This window comes from Hibiscus syriacus, unplaced genomic scaffold (genome assembly GCF_006381635.1).
Source record: "Hibiscus syriacus cultivar Baekdansim isolate YM2019G1 unplaced genomic scaffold, ASM638163v2 tig00112863_pilon, whole genome shotgun sequence".
NCBI lineage: Eukaryota > Viridiplantae > Streptophyta > Magnoliopsida > Malvales > Malvaceae > Hibiscus > Hibiscus syriacus.
In genome coordinates, this window is record NW_024063413.1 from 18,091 (window position 1) to 40,150 (window position 22,060).

The 22,060-nt window shown below is 35.4% G+C and overlaps 1 pseudogene; it reads left to right on the forward strand.

The window, feature by feature from the left end:
* Positions 1 to 4,482: 4,482 nt before the first annotated feature.
* LOC120184229 lies at positions 4,483 to 6,574 on the forward strand (annotated as a pseudogene).
* The last annotated feature ends 15,486 nt before the right edge of the window (positions 6,575 to 22,060 follow it).

The following is a 22,060-nucleotide window of genomic DNA, read 5'->3' on the forward strand; positions in this document are numbered from 1 at the left end:
ATAATTATTAAATTTTATTAAAATATTAAAATATGATTATTATTTTTTAATATATTATGAAATACTTATTAGATTTATAAAATCAAAATTGTAATTGTCTCGTACTAAAGACAGGATTCTAAAATGGGAAAAACAAGAGACAAAAGCCTTGACTAATTCTAATCTCTCGCAGGCGCCTATTGGTTCACATTAAAGCGACACGTGTAACCCTATCTGTTCTAAGGATTTTTTTTAGTAGTGTAAATAGGGATGTCCCGGAACTGTAACTTAATATATAATTAAAAAAAATATTATTGAAAATGTTAATTTTTTATATTTTTAATAAAATGTTATTTAAAATATTTTTTTATCGAAAATGTTAATATTATGTGTAATCTAAAATATTATTTTTTATAAAAAATTAGATAACGAAATTAACATTTTCGATAAAAAAATAATATTTAAAATAATACTTTACTAAAAATATTTAAAATATATTAATATTTCCAATTATATATTTTCTTAACCGTATATTAAGTTTTCGTCCAACATAATTACCCTAACATAAATAAACATTTTTAAGGACTATTAATGGCTGATGGGCCTACTTTATATGATCACTGTTCTTGTTTATGGCACGACTATCAAGAATTTCCATTCGACAAATTATATAATAAAATATCAGTTTTCCGATCAAAAAATGAAAAAAAAGTGTTTTCTCTCATAAAGTTTTAATTAGGGAATTTTAAGTAAATAAATTAAGGTTAACAAACGGTGCAATCAATTTTATTATTAATATGCTTTCGTAAAGAACCATCAGATTCCGGGTACAATCTATTTATTAATAAAAATATTAATCTTATAAATTATAATTTATTTTTTATAAAACCATGATATTATTGGACTCAATCGTTTTAATTGTTTAAAATTATACTTAGAAGTGTGAATCCAACACATTTTTGTTAGATATAATATATTGTAATTGTAAGAAAATATAATTATTGTTTTAACAATTATATTATCTTATATATCATAAAAATGTTATAAACTATTTTGTACAAAAAATATAAGAAATTATCGAAAATATATTTTATATAATTTTTAATTATGTGAATATGTCTATTTTAATGGAACATGCCTTATTTATTGATTTGAAGTATTGTTTTTATTAATATATTCAATAATTGAAAGATTTTATGCAAACATTTGACTGTTATATAGTGATATATGAAGTATGAGAGTTAATAATCGTAGAAGGCCGAAAATGCAAGTGGAAAGAGGCGAGTGAAAATGAAGTGAGAAATGGCAGCAGCCACAAGCTTAGGCGACCCACAAATGCATGGAAGTACCCTAAAATCCAACGTCTGATTTTGATGCCTCTGAATATGACGTCGACTCTCCCATTTCCTCAATTGATTTAATAATTCAATATAAATTAGGATGGTAATGACGAGGACATACGTAAGAATTTATATTATGGGGACGAATTTAAACTTATAAAATTTTAGGGGATAAAATATATATTTTTAATAAAATACATAAAAATTTAAAATATATGATACTTTTAAATTTTCAGGGGACGACCACCCCACAATGGGTAGATTACATTGAAAAGGATGTTTAATTGGAATATTAAACTAATTCAACCCTGTAATCTTAGTATCTTCCTTTTGCATTAATGTGTGAGTTCATGAGTATTTATCAATTCACGAAGGAAGAAAGCAAAAGAAAAGACAAAGAGAGTAAATTTTCATAGCAAAACCTTTGCTTTATAACAAGTTATGGTCCCACTGAAAATTCCTCACGGAGTTTCATCACTCATGCCATCTCATAAATAAAGGTTTAATAGTATTTCTTATTCTCAAACTTTTCAAAAAAATAAATTTCTTTTATACTCAAATTAATTTCTATATTTTTATTAAATTAAATTAATTGACAGAAAAAATATATGGCTTGATTATAAAATAAATACCCAAACTATAGTGTTTTTCATGAATAGTCGCTAAAATTCATTTTTGAATGAGCCTGATGTATGACGTGACAAACGTTATCACTTTAGGTGTTTGGACCGTAAATGATGTTAATTTCCTCCTTTTAAGTGACACGAGTCACATTATGCTAATATTAAAAATTAAAATTATATTTAAAAACTCAAAAATTTTGAAATAGCACCAAAACTTTGGAAACCTTCATTTCAACCCCTAACGTACTCTGGCCACCGCCCTTTACCATCGATGAAGCTCCACCCGACCTTACCTCCCCCTTACGATCAATACCCCTATGAAATCGCAACTGAACGACATTTTATACCACGTGAACCTTAGGATAAAAATCACGATTCCACACGATTCTGACGACCAATCGGTAGATACTACGACGACGTATGACTATGACGATGGCAGAGACTATGTCAACGACGGTGGTCGTGGTCGGGAAGGGTGACGACGATGAGTTAGGTTAGGATTTGGAGATTATAGGTATTTTGGGGTTTTTGTAATTTAAGAGAAATTATGTTTTTATAAATATAATAATATTTTTACTTTTAAAAAAAATGAAAAATTACCAGAACGTGACAAGTATCACTTAACAGAGGAAATTAACGTCGTTTAATGCCCTGACACCTAAAGTGATAACGTTTGTAACGTTAGGAAGTGATATCATTCAAAAATAGTTTAAGAACATAATCATGAGAACCGGACGACGTCATAATTATTTAAAAAATTAAATAAAAATACCAAAAATATTTAATAAAAAATAATTTTTTATATCACAAGTCATATTCAAAGCAAGTCATAACATATATAAGTTAAAAACCATAAAATCAAGTGAAACAAAATGATTCAAATTAACTACAACATAATATTTAAGGTAAAACATATTATATAATAAATATAATTATATAACAATAATTAAAAAATAAATTTGGGGTTAAAAAAATCATAACAAAATGATATTGTTTGGTTTAATTTTTTTTAAAAAAAACAATCCCACATGACTAAGAAACATAGAAGAGCATCCCAAAAGTCTAAAGAGTAAAAATATGAGAACAAAATAATCTCACATTGCTAAGAAACATAGAAGCGCATCACAACTAATTTCTATAAATAATAGAGGTAATTTGGCATTCAAAATCATAGAGCCTTTTGGTGAGCATTGAGTGAACTATTTTTTCACTTCGATCAAGCTCGAATTTTAGGCTTCAATCGAGCTTCTAATTTTTTTTTAGTTCAAGCCTTTTTGAGTTCAAGTTTCAATATTATATTTAGAGTTTGAGTTGAACTTGATAATTTTTAGCTTGTGAGTTTGAGTTGAGTTGAGCTTACTTTTAAAGTTTTCAAGTTCGAGTCGAGCTCAGCAATACTCGAGTTCGACTTGGCTCGTTTAACAAACGACGTTGTTTGGTTTAATTTTTTTTTTTAAAAAACAAAAATCCCGGTTTTTCCTGGTTTTCAGCCGGTCCGGTTCGAACGATTCAGCGATTCTGGCCGGTTCACTAATAGCGATTCAACCGGTTTAGATTGAACCGGACTAAGTAACGGTTCCCGATTGAACCGGTTGAACCAGCCGGTCCGGTTTTCAAAACAGAGCTCCTATCTTGCCACGTAGACGGTAGACATTAGGAGGTAGAAGAGAGGTTTCTTGCGGTCCATGAGAAGTGTAGGTGAAGAAATAGAATTATGGGGTTTTATTAAATATTCTATATTAATACTATATATTATATGTAATATTAGAGTACAATTTTTAGCTTTATGAATACTCCAAGGTGACATCGGACCTTAAACCTTTCCCTTTCTCCCAGGTGGTGAAACATAGCTCCACCAATTAATCCGATTGCCCCATCTCCACTCTTTTCTCCATTATTCAATTCAACCTTCTTTAATATTTAAATTAGCTATTTCAACCATTCCAAAACGCAGCCTTCAGACAGAGGTTAAAAGCACAGGAACACAGAAAAGACATAAAAACTACATTTATTGTGTTACAAGTTTCCCATATGCTGATACTCGAGCAAAACCCATAACTTGTGATCCAAGCAATCCCTTTTCTTGCTTCGAATGGAACCCACGGTACTCGAGTGAAACCAAGAGTTTTGTTGGTCTCGTTAGTGTTTTTAGGTCGCTCGAGTGTTAAAACCATATTCAAGAGTGAGTAAGAGAGTACTTCGAATGTGGTTTCCAAGCTATGAAGTGTTGAGTTTTGATATTATTAGGGTTTGGTTTATGATCTCTAGAATATTTTTATTGAGTGAATTATAACGTAAACTTTTTATTAGTACCAATCTTAATTTATTTCATAAATTCTAATCAATGACGAACTATGTATGGTTTCAGGGGTTCACTGTTCCCCTTACTTTTTTTATTATTAAAAATATGTAGGGATAAATACATATTTATACCTTCAAGTTTTGATTTATTTTGATTTAATCCTTCCACTTTTATTATTAAATATATTTTGCCCTTTTAACTAGAATCATGGCTCGTCCCTGATTCTAATATACTCTTTCGATCATAAGACTTGAACTTAATGTTTTACTTAAATCTATACTGAAAAAAATCAAATTCTCATAGGAGACATTCTTAGAGTGCTTGACATTTGAATGCAAAGTGTTAGGTAAAAAGAGAATTTAATTCCCTTCTCATACCTCAAGATAAGCAGGCTTTGAAGCACCAAAGCTTTAGAGGAGTGAAGCCAACTTTTGTCTCTCCACTTTATTTCCTTTCTGATTCTCTCTCTCTCCTCCTTTTGCTCTTCCCCATCATAGTATCGCTTATATTTTGGAGTAGCAGTGAAGAAAACAAAGAAAGTAAAAGCCAAACATCTCCTCCCCCACAGTGGAATGGCAAAAAGATAAAGAAAAGGGTGGGGAAAACCAAAGGGAAATGAAATGACTTGGTGCAATGATCGCAGTGATGTTCAAACCATCGACAGAGGCTCACCTCCATCGTCGCACAAAGCTGTGATTGCTCAAAGGCACAAAGATTGTCTCCTCAGATCATGCCCTTCTTGTGGTCATCAGATCAAGTATCGTGACCAGGTTATTCATTCACCCCCCACCATCTCTTTTCTTATCATTGATTTGCATGAAGTAATGATAGTTAGTAGTATTAAATATGTGGTTTACGTGCACTCGATGTTCCTGCAAAAACCTGTATGAAAATGGCTGCGTTGTAGGGTGGAATCCATGATTTACCTGGATTACCCGCTGGTGTGAAGTTCGATCCAACAGATCAAGAGATTCTTGAACATGGAAGGGGTGCGCTCTGATGCTCGTAAGGTTCATCCTCTTATTGATGAATTTATCCCTACTATCGAAGGAGAGAATGGGATTTGCTATACTCATCCTGAGAAGTTGCCAGGTGATCTTCATGCATACATGCTATCCTATCCCTATATATCTATATATTTATATTTTCTACGTCTATTTGACGGTGAGACTCGATTGTTTTGGTTTCACTCTCGTGTTTAATTTTGGTGTGTGTCGAGTATATTGAGGTATTTTTGTCTTTTAAGTATTGCGGGAGATCATTGCCTTTCTTTGGTATTATTCCTAGGTTTACTAATTTGTCTGGGTTGTATAGTTTCTTTCTTCGGTCGAAGTATAGGAGATGACCCGCAGAAATACTAGGAGATCATAGCCTCTCTAGTAAGGAGTTTTGATTGGGATTTATTTAGTCGTTTTGGCGTAGATTTTGTATAATCTGTAGGGATTCTTTTAATATCCATTATATGTAGATTTTATAACAAATACTATCCTTCGCACAAAAACGTCTATTTATGGTTCATATTCAGAATTCGGGACTATTCTTTCGACGAAAATTTTTAATCTTAGTGTGCATTATTGCCAATGACATTGACAAGAAGTCAAGAACCCGGCTGCTTGCGTGCAGGAGTAAGCAAAGATGGCCTGGTCCGCCACTTCTTTCACCGGCCTTCCAAGGCATACACGACCCGGGACAAGGAAACGGAGGAAGGTCCACCCGACACGGAAGGCGGCGAGACGCGGTGGCATAAAACGGGCAAGACGAGGCCGGTTCTCATCGGCGGAAGAGTCAAGGGGTACAAGAAAATACTGGTGCTCTACACCAACTACGGGAAGCAAAGGAAGCCGGAGAAAACGAATTGGGTGATGCACCAGTACCATCTCGGCAACAACGAAGAAGAGAAAGACCGCGAGCTCGTCGTCTCGAAAGTTCTCTACCAAACAGCCTAGACAATGTGGTTCGATCAAGGTCACCCTAAAGGCACAGTGGACACGAAGGCACCCAACCCTCAAGAACAACAGCAACAACAACGGGCTCGTCCAGTTCTATAATCCTTCTTTCATTGCATTCGATCAAGGTGGCCAAAGCAGAGCCAACCATAGCCAGCTTCTTCCCACTTTGCAGGATCAAGGTCACCCTAAAGGCACAGAGTGGACACGAAGGCACCCAACACCTCAAGAACAACAGCAACAACAACGGGCTCGTCCAGTTCTATAATCCTTCTTTCATTGCATTCGATCAAGGTGGCCAAAGCAGAGCCAACCCTAGCCAGCTTCTTCCCCACTTTGCAGTCCATGATGGTTCTTTCGTTCCTTGATAAATTACAAGGTACTAATAACACTCCAAATAATAATTATATGTAGTTATCCAAAAGGGTTGGGAAGAATAAGGAATGATTTTACAGCTAGTTGAAGAACAAAAGAAAATGTTCTTCACCATGGAAGAATATCAAAGATTTCACCATAACCACTATTTTTTTTTTTGCTTTAATGGATGCTTTGTACAGTAACAAGATGTAAATCTGTCACATGCTTCGTCAAACTTTAATCTTGGAGAAGTTTAACTTTCGGAGACTGTACAAAGATGTGACATACTTACCACGTGTAGCAGTCTATTAAGTTTTTTATTCAATGTATACTTTGTTCTTTAAAATGTCATTATATTATATGCATGGATTATTTACAAGAAGTAACGAAACTTAGCGAGGAGGATTCATTTGTTAGTAGGTACAAAACATGAAGCTAGAATTAGAATTTGAATCAGGACGGAGCCTGGATTTTACTTCAAGAGACATAATATAACTAACAATAAAAAAATAAGGGGTAAAATAAAAATAAATCAAAATTTAAAGAACTAGATAAATAATTGTCCCTATACTCTATAATGATGAAAAATTTTAGGGAGGTATTGACCTCCAAACTCCTACATAGCTCCGTCACGGTCAAATCCACTAATGTAAGTTATGCAAGCAAAAAAACCAGGAAACTCGTTCATAGTTTTAACGTGAAGATCCTGATTATATAAAATAATTGGGAAAATTATAAGATTAATTTATTTCGTTTAAGTTTCGAATATTTTCCTTATTGAATTTAAAAAATATATATATTCTACTCTACTTTCGGTTTATTTCATTAAGATGATGTCACCGAGAGTTAACTGTCGTTAGACCTTTAACGGATTACTTATGTGCATATTGAATTTATAAAATTAAAAAGGGTAAACTACACAAATGGTCACTAATATCTGAGTAAGTTTTCATTTTCCTTACTAAAGTTTAAAAAGTAATAAATTGGTCACTAAAACATCAAATAGATCCACGTCAGCAATCCGTTAAAGGTATAACATCAATTAGCCCTCAATGACCATATCTTAATTAAATAAAAATAACCAAATATCATATTTTAAAATTATGTGAGGTGTGTATAAAACTTAAGCGAAAGTGATTAATCCAGTAATTTATCCAAAATAATCTTATAGTTCTGAATGCAAAGTCAAATGAAGACGTGCAAAAACATTTTCAAAGACCTTAGGACTTGTTTGCTCATGAATTGTCAACTTATTTTGTGTTTCTGATTTGGTCACTCAATTATTTTTTGATAAAAAAGTACAATTAACATTATGCTTGGTTTCTAAACTTTACCAAACTAGGGGGACCAAAGAAAAAATTACCATTTTATTAAGTAAAAGTTCTATAATTTTGAGGATTAAAAGAATATTTATGAAAACAAAAATTGATGGTTAATTGTTAACGACTGTGCTTGATTGAATCATTTAAATAGTTGGATGACATGTTTGATCAAATTAAAACATCGGTGGTCAAAATGATTTTTTACTAGTTGGGTGGTCACCCGTGTAGTTTTATAACATCCCCAATCCGTATCCAACCCGGATACGAGTCAGAGCTATTATTGACTTTTGAAACACAACTCTTACAAATAATAACAAATACTTAAACTTATATTAAGAAAAATACATATATACATATATTAATACAAGTTTATCAAAATACTCAGAGCATACACAACTTAACCCTTTAGTTACATGCCAACATCCATTTTCATAACAAAATGACATACTGATTAAGTTGCTTCTGATCTGATAGTTGCAGGAGTAATGTTGTCCAGCTGCTTAACCTCGATCGTCTACTTTATCGGATCCTACGTGTGAACACTCACACGCTAAGTCATCGACTTAGTGAGGCAATATAATATAATATCAATAAATATAAAGTAATTGCCAAATTGGGATGGGCTGCAATGATAAGATGTATGTAAACAAGTAATAACCAAACCATGTTTCTTACATATACTTATCAAATTCACATTCATAAGTTCACCTTAGTAAGTTCATTAGCCCATGGTACCATACAGAGAACCTAAGGTATGTGAGTATTGTGAGGTTGTGCATTATGCTGTCACCCAGCTCATATAATACACGAAGTTCCACGTAGAATTGCACCATAGTGCTCGTAGAATTGCACCGTAGTGCCATATAATAATGTCCATAAGGACCACATATCATTCCTTAAGAATCATATACATATAATAGGGATCAAGTATGTGTCTCACCAGACTTCACACATGTTCCAAAGAATACATATATGTCACGAAGGACCACATATCATTCCTTAAGAATCATATACATATACTAGGGATCAAGTATGTGTCTCACTAGACTTCACACATGTTCCAAAGAATACATATATATCCCGAAGGACCACATAGACCCTCTACCCTTGGCATGCCAACTATACCTATAGTTCTCATTTACATAACATGGGCTTTCACAATTTATCTTATTTGTATCACGTAGACATATTTATCACATAACTCATATAACTTTCTTGCATATTTGTCCCATAATGCATATGGTATGGATTCATGTCATATCATAATATGAAATACTATCATGTATCAAAATATTGAATCTAGACTTATCACAAGTCTAGAACTGAATAAAATACATATTCATGCTATGCATATGCACTCACCTAGATTTCTTTGTCTTTCCCTCGATTGATCCTACTTGTTGATGGTTCCGAAACTCGTTTAGGCTCGATATCTACATAGTAATTCATTGATACTTATCAGTATACTAATTAATATATTCTAACTATCATTTCTTAGGCTAAAAGAAAAGCCATTTTCATCTTTAATGGAGGTATGCATCGATGCACTACACCATGCATCGATGCATAAATCCTTCGATGTTTGTATTAATGGGATGCATCGCACTCCTTATGCATCGATGCATAAATCCTATTCGATGTTTTCTTTTTAAATTAATGCATCGATGCACTGCATGTGCATCGATGCACCTTAAACAATTTCTGGGATTTATCATCGATGCATCGGTGCACAATGAATGTGCATCGATGCACATTGCCCAGAATTGTCATTTTAGCACGAAAATCTCTTCTTAGTCTACTTAACACTTTATATTTCCCCTCTTTATATATCTTTAACTTGCATACTCTTACTTAAACTAATTATTATCCATTTCATACTTTTGAAACTTAAAAATCCAATTCTCCATGTAGAATTTAAGAATCTAACCCAAATTCCAACATGTTCTAATTTGAATTGTAACACCTCATTGTTGAGTTAATCGATCTATGGAATCGGCCAAGAGGGGGGTGAATTGGCAATTAAAAATTTCGTGGAAGCTTTTGCAGAAAATTTAAAGTAATTGCACAACGATTTACAGTGGTTCGACTTTCTCAAACAAAGTCTACGTCCACTACCTTAGCTATCCACACTAAGGATTTTCCAACAAATTCACTAATTTGTTCTTTCTTTTGAGGCCAAAGAGATAACCTTACAAAATCCCTCAAGAGTATACCCCAACTCTTGAGAACACTCTTTTTCCCAAAGAGAAGATTAAATTTGCAAACTTACAAGAAACCTCACAAGGTAAGATGTTTGCACAATTCTAGAACAAAGAAAAGAACACTCAAGGATAAATACAATTGAGTACAAAAGTGTTCTTGAAAGCAAATGAATATTGGATGAAAAATAGGCTTGAAATACTCAAACTTGAGGTTTGATGCTTTCTCTTTGATTCTCTCTTGATTCTAGTTGATTGATGTTTCTTGTTATTGATCAATGGCTCCAGAACTTGTTTAAATACCCCTTGAATCAATTCTGAACGTTGGTGATAATTAGTGGGGATAATAGAGTCGTTTAAGTGTGAAAACAATTATTTTCTAGGTGGAGCGTCTCATGCATCTATGCATGATCAAGTATGCATCGGTGCATTCGTGTAAAATTCAAATATTTTGACCGTTGGAACACTTGATGCATCGGTGCACCAAGTGTGCATCGATGCATGAAATGCATTCGATGTTTGAAAAATAGCCTGAAGCATCGATGCATGGCTTGTGCATCGATGCATCAAATGCATTCGATGTTTTGAAAATATTCAGAGTGCATCGATGCATGGAATGCATTCGATGTTCAATTAATTCATCGATGCATCGATGCATGTACTGATGCATCGATGCATGTACTGATGCATCGGTGCATGCCTTTGAATAATTGATTTAAGGCTTGTTTTTGGTTCAAAATACTTTGTGAAAATTGTTTCAAAAATAGTTTAAGTACAAATCACAATTTTACATATTTAGTAATTAAAATTGATCTTGAAAACTTGGAGTAATAATTTGATATTCGGTTAATTGAATCGAATTTGTAAAATCATTTGTGAAATCTTAAAATTCATTTAACTTAATTTGTTATATCGAAATATCAAAAATGTTTTCAACAATCTCCCCCTTTTTGATATAACAAAACATTTGAATTTTAAAAAAAATTAGCCAATTGATTTATTAATAATAAGCTGCTAAGATCACAATCAAAAGAGAGATTAGCCATTAGTTTTCATAAACAATATTCATAATAAAATGTGAAATGGCATAATTGGTCATATATCTAATGATGCAAAATGAATAAAATTCAAACCAAATATATTAAAATTAAGTTCAAACATTCAAGCATCCAAACATCCAAACAAACATAAGCATTCAAATCAAAAAGTTTAACAATCCAAGTTCTTAAATTTTAAAACCAAATATCATCAAATAACGTTTAATCATCCATAGCGGAATCGGGAGGAGGAGGAGGATAATGAGCTCTAACTTCAAGAGTAAGAGCATCCATACGATCACGCATCTCCCTCTGAAACTCAGTAATCGTAGACTCCATGGAAGCAAAATGCAGATCAAACGACTCTAGAAAAGATTGGAAATAAGGTGGCGTTTGATCATCTTGCCGAGCTGGTACTTCCTCGTCAATATCTATCATAAGCCTTTGAAGCTCTGGATCATTATCAGCGTCAGGAGCTGGAGGAGGAGGAGGAGCACGAGAAGAACTAGGAGCATCTCGTGAAGAACTAGCTCCCGGGGTTTGCTTACCGGGTCAAAAAGACCATAGTTCGGTGTTCTCATCCAATTTCCAATCCGATTTCTTTAAGGATGTGATATTGATTGGGTTTTGGAGCGGAATAGGATTGTCAAGGGAGACATCTAGGCCGATTTTGATAAACAAATTGCTTAGTAGACAACCATAAGGTAGGGTTTCTACATGCTTTGAGGGAATGATGTTTATGATATCGACAAGCGCGCTAAAGACAATATGTGAAAAATTGATTTTCTTTTTGTTCTTTATACAGTGCATCCACCATAAGTCTGTAGTACGTAGTGTGGAGTACCGACCTGCGGATGGTCTAAACCACCAAGAGATCATTAAGTGAAGAAATCGATCGTGGTGAGACCTAAAGGTACTGACACTAGCATTAGAAAGATATGGATATTCCACATCTTCCTTCTCATTAAATAAACCCTCGTCATCTAAACCAAAATGAGATGCGATGGATTCAGAAGTAATAGTGATATATTGTCCTAAAAGATTGGATCTAATCGCTATAGTACCGCACTGAGTTGTGTTCTGAATACAAACCGCATTGGAATAAAAGATGCGGACAAGTTGGTGAAAGACGATGGGTTGAAGAGAAAATAGTTTATCAAACTTCCATCGGCGAAGAATTGAGAGGTATTCAAATTCAAGTTTTATCATAGCTTGTAGAGAAGGAATACGCTCTTCCCTAATACGATAGGATTGGAAGGAGTTCATGTACCTAGAGTATAATTCATCCCTACGGTTTTCAGGCATGTTAAAACAAGTACTAATGAGGGATGAAGGAATATTGGATGGATTTTGAGGTCTAGGAGCGGGAGGACGGTTTTGGTGAGACCGACTCGAGGATGATCTAGGGTGTTTGGGATTAGACATGGTTAGGGAAATCGGAAAAGAAATATCACCTGCAATTTAAAAAACACATGTATGCACAAAATTCAATCCCAAAACTCAAATGAGTCCTCAATAATTCAAGGTTCTCTAACATAATCCTAATGGGCAAAGTTTTGAAAACTATTTAAAATTAATATCATAATACGCATAATTTTCATCAAAACAACACAATTGAATCAATAATTTTTGAAATAATTTTTTTTTTTAAATTCGAAATTTCCAAATAATTTTGAAAAATTATGCGTTTTTGATGAAATTCGTTGTAGAAACTAGTTTAGAATCATCATATAGCCAATGCCCGATAATTATTTCAAACTAGAACTAATCTAAACTAGTCCTAAGTTCAACAATTTAATGAAATAGAGTTTTTGTGAAAATACCTTGAAAAATTCGGATTGAGGGGAATGAGGAGATGTTTTGCGCGATTTAATGAGTGTAGCAGGTTTGTAGGATGAAAAACTTGAAGAATCCGATGTTTTCCCGAAGATTTTGAGCAAAAATAGAGATTTTAGGTGAGAGTGGGACGAACGGCCGTGAGTTTATGTTTTAGGTTTTGAGAAAAATGAAGAAGATGAAGATTTTAAACCTAAAACCCGACGGATGCATCGGTGCATGGTATTATGCATCGATGCATATTCAAGGATGCATCGATGCATTGTTAAATGCATCGGTGCATGAAGCGCAAAAATGTCAAAAATCTATTTTAAACACTTAAAATGCTAAATAATTTGGCTCTAATGGTAATGGCAACTCATATATATCAAAAATTAATTATGTTCAATCAATCAAATTAATCTTCAAACTTTATTTGAACATAAAATTAATTTTTATTAAGAATCATAAACTCCCCCTAACTAATAGCAAGAATAAAATCAAAAATTATTATTATAAGCATTTTTCAGTATTTATTAAAAGTGCTAAATTATTTTAAACACTAAGTGAAGATAGGTCAGTTAAACCTAATTCTCTTCTAAGTGTCCAAAATCTTTCTTTATCTAAGGGTTTTGTAAAAATATCCGCTAATTGGTGCAAAGTATCAACAAATTCTAGAACTACATCTTCCTTAGTGACATGGTCTCTAATGAAGTTGTCGAAACGATTTTTGAACGAACGGCGGCGAGGGTGATTTGGAAACCGCATCATTTTTAATTGTTCTCTTTACGATTGAATTTTAATTAAAAACAATGCAATTTTAGAAAACCTCTCGTTTCGAAAAAATTTGGGATTCCTTTTAAATAAATAAAAACGTAGGTTCGAGGAGTCGCCACCAATCTTTGATTAGGGTGTGATTGGGCACCCAAAAACGTTGTCATTTTAAATAAAAATTAATTTTAATTAAAACGACAAATTTACGGTCTACGTTACCAAAATCCAAGTTCGGGAGTCGGTTACGTGTGGGGAAGGATTAGCACCCCCACAACGCCCTAAATCGGTACCTAGTCGATTAATTAATTTCTTTGCGACGAATTTCACAAGTTCAAATTTAATTTGATTAATGATCCCTTTAAACGACAAACATGCAAATTTGCAACATTCAAAGCAACAAAATAGATTTAATTTAAAATTACCAAGTCATTAGAAAGATAAAGAATATTCGATTATTTAAAAATATCGAGACCAGATCTTTAGTTCAGTTCTAACGACCTTTTCTCGAAAAGTTTAAATAGTCGAATATTTCCTTTTTCTTTCGCTCCCAAATTTTACAAGGATATATCCGAATTTAATTAGGCGTTACTGACGGGATATACTTTTAATTTAAAATCGTCAAAGCGGACATCTAATCAGTTAAGACAACCACTTAAAACAATTTTAAATTAAAAAGATATTACCCTTAATTAAATTATGTAAATACATCGAGTTATGCATACGAGGTTAACACACGATATTAAAAATTATCTAATTAATAAATAATATATGAAAAACTAACATGCATTAACATTACTTAACGTATTAATATGTAACATACTAATGGGACTTAAATACGAAAAAATAAAAACATAACATACCAAACTATACATGTTACACTAAAAACCAAATCACATTAAACCGAATTTTAATATCCAAAATATAAACAAAATAATCATTGAAATTAACATACGAGTAGTACACATAGTAAACAATGAAACCAGAATAAAACAAATCATCACCATAATGGACTAAAATTATAATAAACCCTAAACATACATAGGACTAAAAAGAAACATGCAAAACATTCAAAGTCAAAAGTCTAAGAAAACAGAAACTAAGTATATTACCACTCAGGACTAAAATGCAACATGCAGAACACGAGGGTCAAATGTTTAAAACAGTAAAGATTCAACTACAACACTACTTAGGACTAAAGTTAAATGCGGGTAAAATAAAGACAAATTATAAACATGCAAACAATGATTTATGGACCAAGATGCAACATCCGAAAATTAGGAGACAAAACTAAAATTCCCATAAAGCTCGACTTAAGGACCACACTGGAATGAAAAGAAAAAGGAAGGACCTAAACTGCTGTTAGCCCATTTTCCTAAAACCCAGTTCACCTCTACCAGCCTCAAGACGCTGCCGTTTCACGCCTCCGTGAAACTACGCCGTTTTGGCGTGATAATATATGGGGTATCAGGGTAAGCATTTTACCCTAATTTCATTTCATTTCCCCCCAGCCGCAACCGCTTCTTCTCCGCTCCAAGGCACCGCTCTCTCATCCCTACCCATCTCCTTATCTCTTCCTCAACACAACAAACCAGAAGCTAAAAAAACGACCATGGCCAACACTCTGTCAGTCGAAACCCTCATCCCAAGGCCCCCGTCATCACATGCAAGCTTAAGGATTCTAACCGAGCAACGATCAACACAGGGTCTGGTGACAACTCGACAAAGGTAAAAGCTTTACTCTCTTCACTGTTATTCTTGAAAATGCTTTGCTTTATGCGGTTGGGTTGTTGCTGATGATAGTTTTGGATGGCATTTCACTTAGAGCTCTTCATTTTTTAGAATGATAAAAAACGAGAAGAAAAAAAAACTTATGAAGAAATCGGGAAACAAACTTTAAAAATGATTTCTAGCCTTTCATTATTCTGTAAAAATCATGGAAGGATCCCCCGTTTACATTGTTTTCGAATACGGGAGAAATCCCTCCCCAGTTACACTCCTTTTCCTTCAAGAACCCCCTACCGTTGTTAATGATCGCCACCCCTCTCTGTTTGAGAACCCAGAACCCCCTGTGTTGATGAGCCCTTTTTATTTTTTCCCTATTCTGTAGAAAAGCCGAACCTCTCACTGTTGGTTTTCTCCTCCTTCCCTTTCCATCCTCCCGTCCCCATCCTTTTTGTTGATGATGAAAAACGCTCTCCCCGATGGCCTCCTGTTCTGTTTTCGTTGATGCCCGTGTTTTGCTTTCCCAGGTACCTCGGTTCTCTCTGCCTCGTTCGTGATGTTGCAGGTCACGGGTGACGACCTCGAGGGACTTTCCATGGGGTGCTCACGCTGCTCGAGAGGCGTGGATCCTGGATACTGTCGGCTCGTGATCAGGGTACGTGGGGGAGCAGACTTCACGTGGGATGCTGCTCGGTTACAGCTGGGAACCGAGCCTCGTCTGCTCGGTTGTAGTGATGGCAGGACGTGGTTCACGAGCTGCTGTTGGGCACTCCACGTGGGGGACAAAACATGGGAGCATGGGAAGCATGGGGCATTGTGGAGCCAGCTGGTGGCAAGCGTGGACCGCTTGGCATTCACGTGGGCAACTCAGTTGCTGCAACCGGGTCGGATTGGCGCAACCAGGTCGGGTTGATGAAACTGGGCCAAACTTGGGCCTGATCTGCTTTGTGGGCTCTGGATGTAATTGGGTTTCATGTTGTTGTTGGGCTCTGGATTGGGTCATAATTATTTGTAATCTAATTTGGTCTTGTAAGTGGACTTTAGACTTAATTTGGATTTTGGATTGACTTTGAATTTGTATCTCGATTTCCAAAATGAAAACGTATACGATATCAATCCAATTAAGCACCAAAGTTTCCAACTGCAAGCTTCCACGATTCATCACTTGAATTCATTCCCCATCGAGCACAAATAACTTCAAATTAATTATCGGTCATCTCCAGGGAATTTAAAAGGCCCAGACAAAATTAGGGTATTACAGCTGCCCCTCTTTGCCCGTTGTTGTGAACACAAGAACGTAGCAAAGATAAAAAATGACCTAATTTTGTCTGATCGTAACGCCTTTTCCTTTCTTCAATCTTCTTCTTGACTTTGGCCTCTATCTCACGTGCACAAACCCGAGAATCTTCGACTTTCTTTTTTTTTTATCTGACGGTTTGCTCCAACACTCTTCTGAGAAAGCTTAAAATGGCTCGGACGACTTATATTGTATTTGGGCGTTTTTGTCCAATTTTATCTTCTTGCTTCAAAATTTGATAAGAGATATCCTTCACTCCTCCTTCGGGGTAAGTGAGACTTGAAAATCTTTGGAAAAAATGTCTGCTCCCTATTCTTTCAGAGAGTATAGGACTCGATTAATCTTCAATCAGCGTACTTGCTCCTTATTCTTTTCAGGGAGTATAGAATTTAATAAATCTTCAGAAAAATGGGTTCGCTCCCTATTTCTTCAGAGGGTATAAGACTTGAATCATCTTCAACAAACTTGTCTGCCCCCTATTTCTTCAGAGAGTATAAGACTCGAACAATCTTCAACGATTGCGTCTGCCCCCTATTTCTTCAGAGAGTATAAGACTCGAACAATCTTCAACGACCGTGTCTGCCCCCTATATCTTCAGAGAGTATAAGACCCGAACAATCTTCAACTATTGCGTCTGCCCCCTATTTCTTCAGAGAGTATAAGACTCGAACAATCTTCAACGATTGCGTCTGCCCCCTATTTCTTCAGAGAGTATAAGACCCACAATCTTCATCAATCGCGTCTGCCCCCTATTTCTTCAGAGAGTATAAGACTCGAACAATCTTCAACAAATGGGTTCGCTCCCTATTTCTCTAGGGAGTATAGAACTCGAACATCTCTTCAAACGGGTTCGCTCCTTCTTTCTTTAAGGAGTATAGAACTCGAACATCTTCAAACGGGTTCGCTCCTTCTTTCTTTAAGGAGTATAGAACTCGAACATCTTCAACTGGGTTCGCTCCCTATTTCTCTAGGGAGTATAGAACTCGAACATCTCTTCAAACGGGTTCGCTCCTTCTTTCTTTAAGGAGTATAGAACTCGAACATCTTCAAACGGGTTCGCTCCTTCTTTCTTTAAGGAGTATAGAACTCGAACATCTTCAACTGGGTTCGCTCCCTTCTTTCTTTAAGGAGTATAGAACTTGAACATCTTCAACTGGGTTCGCTCCCTTTTTCTTCAGGGAGTATAGAACTCAAAAATCTTCTTCTTACGGGTTCGCTCCTTCTCTCTTTAAAGAGTATAGAACTCGAACATCTTCAAACGGGTTCGCTCCTTCTTTCATTAAGGAGTATGGAACTCGGATATCTTCACACGGGTTCGCTCCTCGCTCCCTCTTTCTTTAGGGAGTATAGAACTCGAACATCTCTTCACGGGTTCACTCCCTCTTTCTCTAGGGAGTATGGAACTTAGACCTCTCTTCAAACGGGTTCGCTCCTTCTTTCTTTAGGGAGTATAGAACTCGAACCTCTTCAAACGGGTTCGCTCCTTCTTTCTTTAAGGAGTATAGAACTCGCATATCTTCATTTGCTTCACTACTTTATTGTGAAGGCTTGAGTTTGATTTGCTTCAAAGGTCGAACCTGAAAATCAAACATTATCAATCATTAATGTATGCTTGAAGATTCGAAAAATATTATACTCAAAAATTTAGAATTTAAGAGAATCTTTTCGAAATCATTTCTCTTGTGAGAGCTTGTCTCGCCGCAATTGAATACGAGAGTCTTCCTTGACTTGACTGCCATTTGAACCTCTCCCTTTATGGGACCTTGAATCGGTTAATGACTCCTCGCGCGCGTTTCCTTTTAATCACTTGATCAGCTTCTTTGTACTCGAAAACATTTTCTTTTTCTCCTACATCTGATGGTCGGATGGTTTGTTCCAACACTCTTCTGAGAAGGCTTAAAATGGATCTGCTTCACTACTTTTCGGTGAAGACTTAAGATGGTTTGCTTCACTACTCTCTGGTGAAGACTTATGATGGTTTGCTTCACTATTCTCCGGTGAAGGCTTCAGATTGATTGCTTCCCTATTCTCCGGTGAAGGCTTCAGATGGTTTGCTTCACTATTCTCCGGTGAAGGCTTAGGATGGTTTGCTTCACTATTCTCCAGTGAAGGCTTCAGATGGTTTGCTTCACTTCTCTTCGGTGAAGGCTTAAGATTGACTTTGCTCCAATCTCATGTGTGCAAGTCTTTCTTCATACACTCAAATCTTTGTTTTTCTTCTACATCTGATGGCCTTCACTTCAAAGCAATGCTCCTTCTATGGATTAGACCTCTCTGTTTTTCAGGGTATGCCTCTTTAACACTTTGCATTTGAGGTTTAAAATCTTCCTTTCGATCATTGGGATTTTAACATTCTGCATCTTCTCTTTGCGCCGGAAGATCTGTCAAAATCATGTATTTATGCAAGAAACACGAATGCAATTCAACGTATCAGTGTAATGCATTTTCTTTTATGCAAATGATGTTATCATGAATGCATAAATGTTGAATCAATCTTCACTTGGCTCCAAAGTGGTGAGCTCGGTCTTCTTCTATTTGATCATTCTGTCAAGGGTATACTTCATATGCTCGTGTAACAACTCATAGTTTCCAACTTGCATCTTTGAAGAGCCATCTGATCTTCTTTTATCCTCTTTTCGCCTTTGTCTTCTGTCTTCATTTTGGAGAAATCATTTTCTCTCGACTTCTTGCTATGGTCAGAAATACGAATGTGTTGCCTCATTTCCATCCTTGGCTCAATTATGCTTTTAGAGTTGTTCTTCCAGGACTCTGCCATTGGTCGATGCTCAATTGACTTGCTTTACAATGTAAGCTCAGCTCAAATTCATGGTCTGCCCCTGACACTTCGAGTTACGCGACTCATTCTCAATAACTTCTTGGTCTGAATCTTATTTTCTCATCATGATGTGGGTTCAGTCGTGCCCCAACATTATCTTATACTGGTACGGGCCTTTCAAAATGCCCCTATTACCTCAAATTGTAAGGCTCATTCTTCATGCCTCCTTGGTCTGAATCTTTTCATCTCAACATGATGTGGGTTCAGTCGTGCCCCAACATTATCTTATACTGGTACGAGCCTTCAAAATGTCCCATCACCTCAGATTGTAAGGCTTATTCTTCATGCCTTCTTCTTCTTCTGTATCTTGTCATCTCAACCTAATGTGGGTTCAGCCATGCCACAACATATCGCAACTTAAATATTCTCATTCTGGTGTCACTACACAGTAGAGTTGTCACATAATTTGAGGGCTTTTCTTCACGCTACTTAAGAAGTGATCAACCCTTCTAACACAACGTCTTCAATTTTCATTCGGGCTGAGATATGTGCCCCTTTCAAATATGGAGAGCATCTACTCCTTGATGGGTTATTGACAACGTCATCTGGAAATGCTAAAAGCTCTTATTCTTCATCCATTCTGATCTCTTAGACCTTCTGCTTCAAGGTCGCGGAATGCTTCATATTATGGCCCCGCTTATTCTCTTTCTTCCAATAGAGGCATAATGAGCCTCTCCAGCTGCAAGGACTTTTCACGTTTGAAACTTGTCCTGTTTGAAAATGTTTTTATCCCTTCTCTTATTTTTAGGGAATGTGAAAAAAATTATGAAGAAATTTCAAAAATACTGTCATTTTCTTCAGGCTCGCAATCAAAAAAAAAATTGTAAAACAAGAGTTCAATAAATATCAAATAAGGCAAATTCTCTTTTAATCCTTCAAAAATTATATACATTTGAAAAGAGTAAAGATTAATGCTGACAAAAGGCTTTGGCTAACTTGGGAAGGTAATGTGTTTCAGGTTAGCTTCCTGCATCCTTGATCCTGGTGTTTTATTGATGTGACGAGGCAACCATTTTGCTTCTCTTCTGGAAATGTTCACTGGTTCTCAACCTTCGTGAGCGCCTTTGGACTGTGTAATGCTTTATCAAGAGATGTATAAGATCACCCTTCTGTACAGTGGTTGATGATCTTTGTGTTCGAGCAGCCTTTTCAGGTTTTCAACTCGAGCTCTCCATTGGTTTTATGACGTCATCTAAAATTTTACGTCTTGAACCCTCCTTTTATTCTTCTTCCTATCGTGCATTAAAGAATTTTTTTAAAAAAAATTATTTACAAATAAAATTAAACCCTGAGGGGCGGAATGAAGCCTGAAGATAGCCTCTCCACTTAGAAATCCATGTATGATTAGAAGGGACTTTTCAGGCATGTAACGTAGGCCAGGGCTCATGGTTATGAAAGAAAAGGATAAATAGGCCCAAACAAGTGTTTAAGGGTTATCGAACCAAGGATCAATTTGTTCTGCTGTCTTCAACCTTGCTCTGCCTGATTTGAATCTGCTCGTGCATATTCTCTTCTTCTTCTTTTTTCTCAATGTTTCACGATCTTCGGGTGAATAAAATTGAAATGTTTGAACCACTCTTCTTGAGGTGTTTGATCGATTTTCTTTCATTCTTTTTTCATTTTTCTCATTTTCAATTTTTCTCTTTCTTTTCCTTTTTTATTTTCCTTTTCATTTCATTTTTTTTATCTTTTCTTTTTCTCTTTCCATATTTCTCTTCTTTCTCTTTATGATGTCAACTCAATTCGATCTTAGAGTGCATTGTGTTTGGTCTGCCTCATGGTTTCATGACTTGATTCTGTAGCGAAATCCGAATTGATAATCTTCACTCGTGCGAGCAGATGTTATTCACCTTTGCCCCCTAGTGTAGAGGGTGATCCTTGGTTTGGGTTGAATCCGAAGGAAATTACTGTAGGCTCAAAAGGGGACAACAAGGGGTATATATACATATATTTGAAGGGATAAATAAAACAAAGCCGTTCATCATCTCATACATGGAATTCTTCATAAAAGAGGTATCCCCAGGGGGACGAATTTTCAGGATTAACCTTATCTACATGAAAACAATATAATTAATGCATGATAGAATTATTTCAATGATTCCCTTTATTTCTTCTTCTTCTTCGGAGTCCTCGCATGCCCTTGATTTGTTGTGCTCCATCTTGTCTTTCTTGCAGGAAAGGTCCTCGTCATGCCCCTGGGATTTATTGAGGTTGGGGAATTGATGTCAATGATTAGTCTCTGTGTTATTTCGGGTAAGGAGTCCACCAATGGTTCCTCCGGCTTTGGATGGGACATGAAAGGTCTAATCTTACCTCTTTTCAAAAGCATATAATTAATGAAGTAGTAAAACAACCTTTAACTCAAAAACAATTACAAGATCAAAACTTGATTCATTGCTCATGACCTTTGGAAAATGACGTAAGTTCATTTAAAAATCCTTTTCAAAAAATTGAGAAAAATGACAAAAACATGTTCAAACAAGATGTTGCAAATGACAAAATGTTTCATGAT